Genomic DNA, 10,608 nt, shown 5'->3' on the forward strand with positions numbered 1-10,608 from the left:
CACAGTGATAAAGGGATGGGTAATGGAAAGTGAGACACATGCATTAACGCTAAACTGATAACATTTTCTGGCACATTGAGAAATGCAGGGAGCAGCTTCCACCCCCTTCCCACCAAAACACATCTAGTGGCACTACAAGCAGCTGTTTGTGAAAGGCTGGGGAGTTTGAGTCTGCCTTCTCACTGCACAGCTTGTGGCTCTACAGCAAAGTAGCTCAAGCGTTTCCTTCCTGAGGGGGATATGAAAAAGCAATGGTCTCATCTTTCCCTTTTGTAACGGTTCCTCTGCAGATGTCTAATGAGGTCTAATGAAAGCTGTGTCTCACAAAGGACAGTGGTAATACCAATTTGAGACAGATTGCTAAACGCACGTTCAGGGATGGTACAGGGATGACGCAATTTTGTAGGCCAAAACCCACAAACAAGTTAGCATTTTAGCACTTCCGATTCCATCGTCCTGAAGTCAATGGGTTTTTTGACTTGAAATAAGGTCTGTGGTGGACAAAAGCTGAAAATATTTTTATGTTTTATTCTATGACATCTTTAATACCCTCTTGTCATTTTTTAAAGGTGCCCTAGAATTCAATATTGAATTTATCTTGGCATAGTTGAATAACAAGAGTTCAGTACATGGAAATGACATACAGTGAGTCTCAAACTCCATTGTTTTCTCCTTCTTATATAAATCTCATTTGTTTAAAAGACCTCTGAAGAACAGGCGAATCTCAACATAACACCGACTGTTACGTAACAGCCGGGGTGTACGCCCCCAATATTTGCATATGCCAGCCCTTGATCAAGCCATTAGACAAGGGCAGAACATCTGGATGTGCACAGCTGAATCATCAGACTAGGTAAGCAAGCAAGAACAATAGCGAAAAATGGCAGATGGAGCGATAATAACTGACATGATCCATGATTACATTATATTATTCGTGATATTTGTAAATTGTCTTTCTAAATGTTTCGTTAGCATGTTGCTAATGTACTGTTAAATGTGGTTAAAGTTACCATCGTTTATTACTGTATTCACGGAGACAAGAGAGCCGTCGCTATTTTCATTTTTAAACACTTGCAGTCTGTATAATGTATAAACACAACTTCATTCTTTATAAATCTCTCCAACAGTGTGTAATGTTAGCTTTAGCCATGCAGCATAGCCTCAAACTCATTCAGAATCAAATGTAATACATCCAAATAAATACTCTACTTACATGATCCGATGTATGCAAGCAGCATAGAGGGTTATATTAGCTGTGTAAACTGTGTTTATGCTGTTCAAGGCAAGCGCGAGCTCCGGGGGAGGGGGAGCGAGAGATTTAAAGGGGCCGCAACCTATTTATCGGTGCATAGTTAATGATGCCCCAAAATAGGCAGTTAAAAAAATGAATTAAAAAAAATCTATGTGGTATTTTGAGCTGAAACTTCACAGACACATTCAGGGGACACCTTAGACTTATATTACATCTTTTAAAAATAAGTTCTAGGGCACTTTTAAAAGCTTTTACTTGTCTTGTAAAAGGCAGTTGCTAACAAGTGGCTAAATGGGACTATAGAAGTTGTTGGGCCGAAGAGGTAAACAGGAAAACTTTGTTACTTAGTTGTTTATTATCGTGCTCTTCCAAATTATTATAACTCGAACTTTCTGGGAAAATGTTTTTTTTTTTTTTTTTTAACAGAAAGACTGAAAGAGTTGTCAGAAGCTTAGTGATGGTGACGTTGAAGTCATGTGACTGTGTTTATTAGTAGCATACGCTTAGCTTTTGACCTGGAAATTGTATCTATGCTTCAAAATTCAAATTGTTTTCATTGGTGAATATTATTACGATGAAGAAAATGTGTAAAATCATAAGGTTTTGTTTGGCCACAGACCTTTTTTTCTGCAGTAATCCAAAAGCCAATGGAAAAATCCTACTGGGTTTTTGTCGAGAAAGCCACAGTGATGCTAAAAGGTGGCCTACAAAAATACATCATACCTGCACCACTCTATAAATGAACAAAAAATTTTACCTTTCCAGACAACTTTGTCCCGTATCTATCCCTAAAAGGTGCATACAGGGGTAAATGAGTTGTCCCTTGAAGTTACTGCCTAATGTAATCTAGCTATCACAACTTAAAATTTTGTGTTAGAACAACTTCCCAGATTTAACTTGTTGAAATAACTCAAATATCAAAGTTGGTACTTAATATAACTTCACATTTCAAGTTTACTAAATTTAGACATTTTTTGCTTTGCAGTGACAAGCTGTTGTACCCCTAAGGATTAAATTTTTGCACATTTTTTTTTTCTGAGAGTGTTAAATAGTCATACAATTGTGAAGTTACTGTACAAAATTCAGTATGCAAAAACGATTATTGTGGTTAAAACATATGTAAATTATATAGCCCTAAGTGGCTGAACCAATGGTGTGATTTTGGGGTGGGGCTATCCTAAAGTTTTTAGCTACACTTTAACTGCATTTGGAGTACATTTTACAAGAAAATACTACTTTAGCCTTTCTGCTTCAATATTTCATAGTTTGATTCAGTGATTTTAAATAATATTTTCGACTTAAATACTGTAAATAAATTTAGATGTTACCACATGAAGCAAATGTTCAGTGTAGCGTTAAGCGTATACATTTTATTTATAGCGGACAATTTTATGGGGGGTGGGGGGGCAGTCGTGGCCTAATGGTTAAAGAGTCAGACTAGTAACCCAAAAGTTGCAGGAAATGACTGAGTTCCCATTGAGTAAGGCACCTGACCCCAATCACTCCCCGGGTGCCACAGCAAACGGCTGCCCACTACTCTGTGTGTGTGTGTCCATGGTTTGCAGTGTGTGTATGTGTTCACTACTCCTAAAGTGTGAGCACTAACTTGTTAAATTCGTGGGACAAATTCCGAGTAGGGGTTATCATACTTGGCCTTCACATGTCACTTTCACTTTTATAACAAAAAGATATTAACTCATAATTCTCCACATGATATGTCTGCATAACATAAACCCACTGTAATAAAATAGCAGAATGGTTTGAAAAAAATACGATTTAGTGGCTTTTGTGCAGAAAGAGCCAAACGCATTCCTTTGAAGATTATCCTATTGGCTACTGAAATGGCATTAAATCCCATCACTCACAGTTCAAGGTGAGCAGCATTGGACGGTTCCTTAAGAAAATCCATCCAGCTGAATAATTGAAGTGTCTGAAAACCATCCATGAATATGCAAGAAGGTGAATCAAAGTGTCTCAACCTCTCTCTTCCATTGGCCTCCTCTGGGATTCAACAGCACATCTGGGCTGCACACATTGTACAGCAAAGACCTCTGCCTCAGCATGATGGGTGTTACTGAAATGAAATTCAATAAAATTTAATCAAATCAAATGTGCTAATGGGTTGATAGCAAGATATGTGTGTGCCACTGCTTGTAATAAACACGTAATAGCCTTGCAGGAGATTTAACCAGCATGTTGACCTATTTGATTAGTCTAATGCAATCATATGTAAAAGCATGTGCATTAATTATAATCATTTTTTTTTTTGTATAAATTTGTAAGCCACATTGTATAAATTCAAACTGTAAAATCATCAATTACTGATGGCTATTTTAGTATGTCTTGATGTGTTTCACTCACATTCAGATTTTTGTTTCACAGTTGCAAAACGATTGTGTAATTTTAAATAAATTGAACATAATAATGTTTAATGTATACAAGAAGCTGTAAGAAATTAAAGTCACTCTTTTGGACAGTTTTTCTGTAGGAGAAATTGCAAATCCAATGTAAATTTCAGACAGGCCTTCCACAAGAATGGTCTAATCCCACACCTTTACTCACACAGTGTGCTATAAGCTTGAATCGGGAAAGAGTGGAATTTTCAAACGTGGAAGAGAGTTTAGATTATTCCATAAGGAGGTTCATTTGCATAAGCACACGTACAGACTCAGCTGCTTTACTTTTCATGAATAAATGTTTGCAATAAGTGGAGGTTTAGGAGTATTGGGTTTGTGATATGAACGATCATGCAAAATCCACCAACTGTGAATCATTAGTCTGGTGTCTGTTATAAATGTAATGCCCCACATTTTCTCAAATGCACACTTGCTTTTAATCAACACTTATTATATCCGATGCTCTCAAATAAAATGACATGAACTATAAAATGGACAATATTCTCAGATAAAACTGATTAGCAATTTAAGATTTAAAGTCTCCCTGTGGTGAAAATCAAGTTTTTAATGTTGTTTATATGTCTATGTGGTGTTTTTCATATGCTTTAAGACAAACCATGTGCAAATTCATAAGTCAACACCATTGCTGAGTATTTTGTCTATAAAACTGCAGTGATCTAAAGACACGGTCAATCATATTTAACAAAGCTAGTAAAGAAGTAAAGTAAAACGCTGAAGTAAATTACACTAGCTCACCTGTGCAGGATATATGATGTCTCTAAGACAATCCCGCAGTATTTCACGCATTAGTGTGGAAATGAGAGCAAATATAACCTCTGACAGCTCAGAAATTGAGGAACTGACCCTAGGGTACGTACAACATTATCTACATTCCCTTTGGTGCCACCATGTACAATATCTATATTTCATTTCACAAGACATTAAAACATTTTCCTAAGAGAATCGTAACGACCTTTCACGCTGTGCACTTCTAACCCTGCAGCGAGAAGGCAGAACAGAATACCACATTTTACTGTCTGTCAAGCATGTAATGAGCTTTATCACATTGTCTATGTGTTCATATGGCCCATTTTTTGTCATTGCTTCGACTTTTCCAGACTTTTTTAAAAAAAATATAGATGGCTAAAAATGGAAACATTCAACAATTCAGGTGAGACTAAGCTGTGCATGGATCGTTCATAAGTAGTTCATACATGTATGATTTCAGGAAAGCTGTTTTCATGTCATTCATGTCATTTTTTTTCATTTCGCCAGCCTCGAATTAGGTTGATAGTGCTTTTTTGAAGTCAGTAAGGAGATAATAACCATGGATTTGGCAATAGGAATAGAGAAATTTGAGATAACATTACTCTTTTATATTTAAAATTAAATAAATATTCTGCTCACCTGCAGTAGCCAAATCATTTATTGCAACTGCACTTTTAAAAAAATTGCATGTATTAAAAAAAAATTTTCTTACAATATAAATAGTTTTAAATATCCAAGAATCATATTATATAGCCTATAAAAATAAAATGAAGGGATGTTAAATTAATAATATATTGCTAATTAGCTATGATGAATAATTAACAAACCATACCATGTTTTGACTGGTTCCATATGTTAGCCTTAATTACTCATAACTATAATCCATTCAAGCGTACCATGCTTTAAAAACATGAAACATGTGATGTGACAAACCTTTTAAGCAGAGGCTAGACTGACAGGTTGCCATTTTGAACCAGTACAATGCTGAGTTATGAGCTGACCCTTTTTAAAGGGTTAGTTCACCCAAAAATGCAATTTCTGTCATTAATTACTCACATTCACGCTGTTCCAAACCCGCAAGATCTTAGTTCATCTTCAGAACACAAATTAAGGTATTTTTGATGAAACCCGAGAGGCTTTTTATCTCCCATAGAAAGCAATGAAATGACCACATTCAAGGTCCAGAGAAGTAGTAAAGACATTGTTAAAAGTCAGTGGTTCAACCTTAAAGGTCCCGTTCTTCGTGATCCCATGTTTCAAACTTTAGTTAGTGTGTAATGTTGTTGTTAGAGTATAAATAAAATCTGTAAAATTTTAAAGCTCAAAGTTCAATGCCAAGCGAGATATTTTATTTAACAGAAGTCGCCTACATCGAACGGCCAGTTTGGACTACATCCCTCTACTTCCTTCTTTAATGACGTCACTAAAACAGTTTTTTGACTAACCTCCGCCCACAGGAATACACAAGAGTTGCGTTTGTAGAGTGTGTTTGTCGCCATGTCGTCGAAACGCTGTTATTTTCATCCCGCAGTCCAATCACCGGGTCTGATTCCGACTCAAATTGATAGGGTAAAATTAAAGACATGTTTACAAGAACACTGAGCGCGTGCATCTCCACGTTATGGTAAGAGGCGTGACCTTTCCGGGCAAGGTTCGCTAAGCTGCTGTCGAATCACAACACAGGAACCGCTGGCACAATCAGAACTCGTTACGTATTTCTGAAGGAGGGACTTCATAGAACAAGGAAGTCATCAGCCCGTTTTTATGACAGTGGAAACAGCGGTATACAGATAAGTAAATTATGTGAAAAATACTGTGTTTTTTTTACACGCGAAACATGAACACATGTTATATTGCACACTATAAACACAATCAAAGCTTCAAAAAAACACGAAAAACGGGACCTTTAATGTTATGAAGCGAAGAGAATACTTTTTGTGCGCAAAAACAAAACAAAAATAACTTCCCTGTCAGTACCCTTCTCTAGCCTGTCAGAAATTTCATTCTTTGGGTGAACTAACCCTTTAAGATCCCGACTTAAAAGCTGTTTTCTCTTTTTTTTCTGCCCCGGTCTGAAAGTGTTAATGCTAGATGCCAAAAACCAGAGCCAGTCTGCAGATATTAGGCAGTTGAAGTTGACAGATTTTGCAGAAAACTGCACTGCATGATGGGCACAAACTCCTTTTTTAGCTTCAGACTATAAATCTGTCTATTTGGTGGATACTTTAAAGTACTACATTTTTGGAATCTGTTTACATAATCCATATTACATGCCTATTTACTTCTAGTACTAGTTTATAGAAGGTTAAATATTACTACTACTACAAGGTACTAATATGCACCTTTTTGGGATAGATTGGGTACAAAGTTGTCCATTTAAGGGGACTGTCTCAGTGACAAGCTGTTGTACCCTTAAAGGATTAGTTCACTTCAGAATTAAAATTTCCTGATAATTTCATCCAAGATGTTTATTGTGTTTCTTTCTTCAGTCGAAAAGATTTTTCTCCATATTTATATAGTGGACTTCAACAGGGTTCAATGGATTGAAGGTCCAAACTGCAGTTTCAGTGCAGCTTCAAAGGGCTCTACACGATCCCAGCCGAGGAATAAGGGTCTTATTTAGCGAAAGGTCATGCGTGACCTTTCCATCATGATTATGTAATGTGTGGCACATCACAGAGCAGTGCAAGACGAGCGTTTATGGTTAAAAAGTATTACTTTTTTTTTTTTTTAGAAAATGACCGATCGTTTTGCTATAAATAAGACCCTCTTTCCTCATCTGGGATCATGTAGAGCCCTTTGAAGCTGCACTGAAACTGCAATTTAGACCTTCAAACCCCAGTGAAGTCCACTATATGGAGAAAAATCCTGGATTGTTTTCCTCAAAAAATGTATCCTTAAAAAAATGTATTTTATTAAAAAATAAATCCTTAATTTCTTTTCGACTGAAGAAATGAAGACATAAACATCTTGGATGACATGGGGGTGAGTAAATTATCAGGGAATTTTAATTCTGAAGTGAACTAATCCTTTACTACGGAAGAGGATTAGGGCCAAGCAATAATAAAAAATAAAACCATCTCGAGATTAAAGTTGTTAAATTTTGAGAAAAAACTCGTTAAATTTCGATAAAAAAGTCGAGATAAAATGTTGAGAATAAAGTCATTAAGTTACGAGAAAAAACTCGTTAAATTACGAAAACAAATTCGTTAAATTATGAGAAAAATGTCGTTAAATTTCGATAAAAAAGTCGAGATAAAATGTTGAGAATAAAGTCATTCAATTACGAGAAAAAAGTTGTTAAATTACGAGAACAAATTCGTTAAATTATGAGAAAAAAGTCATTAAATTATGAGAAAAAAGTCGAGATAAAATGTTGAGAATAAACTCATTAAATTATGAGAATAAAGTCATTAAATTACGAGAACAAATTCGTTAAATTATGAGAAAAAAGTCGAGATAAAATGTTGAGAATAAAGTCATTCAATTACGAGAAAAAAGTTGTTAAATTACGAGAACAAATTCGTTAAATTATGAGAAAAAAGTCATTAAATTACAAGAAAAAAGTCGAGATAAAATGTTGAGAATAAACTCAAACTACGAGAAAAAAGTCGAGATAAAATGTTGAGAATAAAGTCATTAAACTATGAGAATAAACTCATTAAATTACGAGAAAAAAGTCGTAATTTAACGAATTTGTTCTCGTAATTTAACGAGTTTTTTCTCATAATTTAATGAGTTTATTCTCAACATTTTATTTCGACTTTTTTCTCGAAATTTAACGAGTTTTTTTCTCGAAATTTAACGAGTTTTTTTCTCGAAATTTAACAACTTTAATCTCGAGATGGTTTTATTTTTTTATTATTGCTTGGCCCTAATCCTCTTTCGTACTTTAATGGTACAATTTTTTATAAATATACGTTTTTTTTTTTTTTTCTGACAGTGTATTTATGTGAGCAACTGCACACTTCAGTCACAGATGAAATGAATCACACATACCAGCTCAGTCAGGGTGGTACAGCAGGATGTCTTCAGGATCAGGTGAAGTTTATGAGGACACCCTAGATACTGAAAGGTTTCTGCACAGGCACTATTTAAAGCATCCCATCAGGTAGGATTACGGCCTGACATGGCAGCAGAAGAACTCAGGACGACAGATACGTGCAGATGGTCAGCTAAGTGTATGTGTCAAAAGTTTGGAATACTTTTTTCTTTTTGAATGAATTTATTTGTGAATATAGTAATAGTGCTGGGACAGGGGTACTGTATGGCAACACCTTTACCAAATTTAAAAATATACTGTATAATAATATTGTTATTCAGCAGGGAGACATTAAAATTGATCAAAAGAGACAGTAAAGACAATTATAATTTTACAAAAGATTTCTATGTCAAATAAATGATGTTCTATTGAACTTTATATTCATCAAAGAACGTATGGTTTCCAAAAAAATAAATATTAAGCAGCACAACTGTTTTCAACATTGATAATAATAATAATAAATGTTTCTTGAGCAGCAAATCAGCACATTAGAATGATTTCTGAAGGATCATGTGACACTGAAGACAAGAGTAATGATGCTGAAAATTCAGCTTTCCATCACAAGAATATATTACATTTTCTTTTAAAAATATTTCTTTTTTTAAATCTTACCGACCTTGAACTTTTGAACAATAGTGTATATCAGTCCTCCAGAATGATTTATATGTACTTTGCTTTATTATAGGCAAGAGACGTATGTATAACTACAGTATATGTACAGTAGGTCACTGCCTGTTGAGTTTCATGTTGGTAAAGGTGTTGATGTACAGTACCCCTCTGCCAGCGCTATTACTATTTCACAAATAAATACAGCCTTGGTGAGCATAATAACAGCTGACCATCTGCACGTATCTGTCGTCTGAGTTCTTCAGCTCCATGCCAGGCCGTAATCCTACCTGATGGGATGCTTTAAATAGTGCCTGTGTTGAAGCTTTTCAACACTGAAATAAGAAACATAAGAAACATTATTATTTTTTAAACACCAATGATAATTGTTAATAACTGAGCACAGCACCAAATCAGGATCATGTGACACTGAAGACTGGAGTAATGATGCTGAAAATTCAGCTTTTTACATTTAGAATATATATATATATATATATATATATATATATATATATATTCAAATAGAAAAAGTTATTTTAAATTGTAATAATATTTCACAATATTATTGTTTTTATTTCTATATTAACTGTGTGTTATTTTAGAATTGGTATGTATAATTATTAGTATTAATTTCGGTTTTATTATTTAGGGACATATTTATTTAATGGAGAGATTTTTTTATTGTCTTGTACACAGAAGATGAAAAATTACACAAAAGCACTCCATGTGTATAACACAACATATAAGACAAACTCACACACTGCACTGTTTTAACTAATTTAATCTAAATTCTGTAGACAACCTTTTTTTTTATGTCCTATGCCACTTCAGTCATGAACAGTCACATTATTTTGATTATACTGAACCCTAGTGGCCAGATATGGACAATACATTTTATTTTGCATTTCAATTTTACCTTTCCATTAGATGATTTTACCAAAGTAAAACATGTCAGTGGTGATCCACAGATCATTTATTACCATGAAAAAACACAAATCTATTTTAGTTAAAACTACAGTGCTGACAGTATTTATCATGGTAAAATGAATCAAATCATTTTACAAACATTAGGCTATTAAAATTTAAGAGTAAACAAGATTTTTTTTACCACTAGCTAGAGAAAACGTGTGCGACTTTTGACTCAGAACTCTATAATATAATTTATATATTACATATAAAAGTACATAAAAGTAAACTAAGCCTCAATAGCCTACTCACACCACCTTGTGGCCTTATGCTGCCTTCACGTGCTATCGGAAATTTGATAATTCCGTTCTGAAGTCGTAATTACGAGCTAATTGAATTCAAAGGCGTTTATGTGCAATTTTTACCTAGGAAACTTGAGCTCGTGAAGGCAGCATAAAACAGGTTAAACTTTTGAATAATCCATGTAAACTATGACTGCAAAAAATATTCACAATTCAGTTTTAAGTATAAACATTTTGGTTATTTACCTCTTTTATATCATTCAAGCCAACGGTCATGCAATAGGCTATTTGATGTGATTGTTTTGAGACTTCAGTTCATGAAGCGTCACGGGAGCG

General features: G+C 34.5%; 1 protein-coding gene across 1 annotated transcript in view; it reads right to left on the minus strand.

Annotated features, from left to right (window-relative positions):
* slco3a1a (solute carrier organic anion transporter family member 3A1a) overlaps positions 1-8,610 on the minus strand; it is an 82,210-nt gene extending 73,600 nt beyond the window's left edge. The window contains exons 1-2 of the mRNA XM_048168243.1: positions 8,416-8,610; positions 3,118-3,326 (exon numbers count right to left, since the gene is read on the minus strand). The gene's annotated coding sequence lies outside the window, so the exon portion shown is untranslated. The remainder of the gene's footprint in view (positions 1-3,117; positions 3,327-8,415) is intronic.
* Positions 8,611-10,608: the final 1,998 nt, after the last annotated feature.

This window comes from Megalobrama amblycephala, linkage group LG19, assembly GCF_018812025.1.
Source record: "Megalobrama amblycephala isolate DHTTF-2021 linkage group LG19, ASM1881202v1, whole genome shotgun sequence".
NCBI classification, from domain to species: Eukaryota; Metazoa; Chordata; class Actinopteri; order Cypriniformes; family Xenocyprididae; genus Megalobrama; species Megalobrama amblycephala.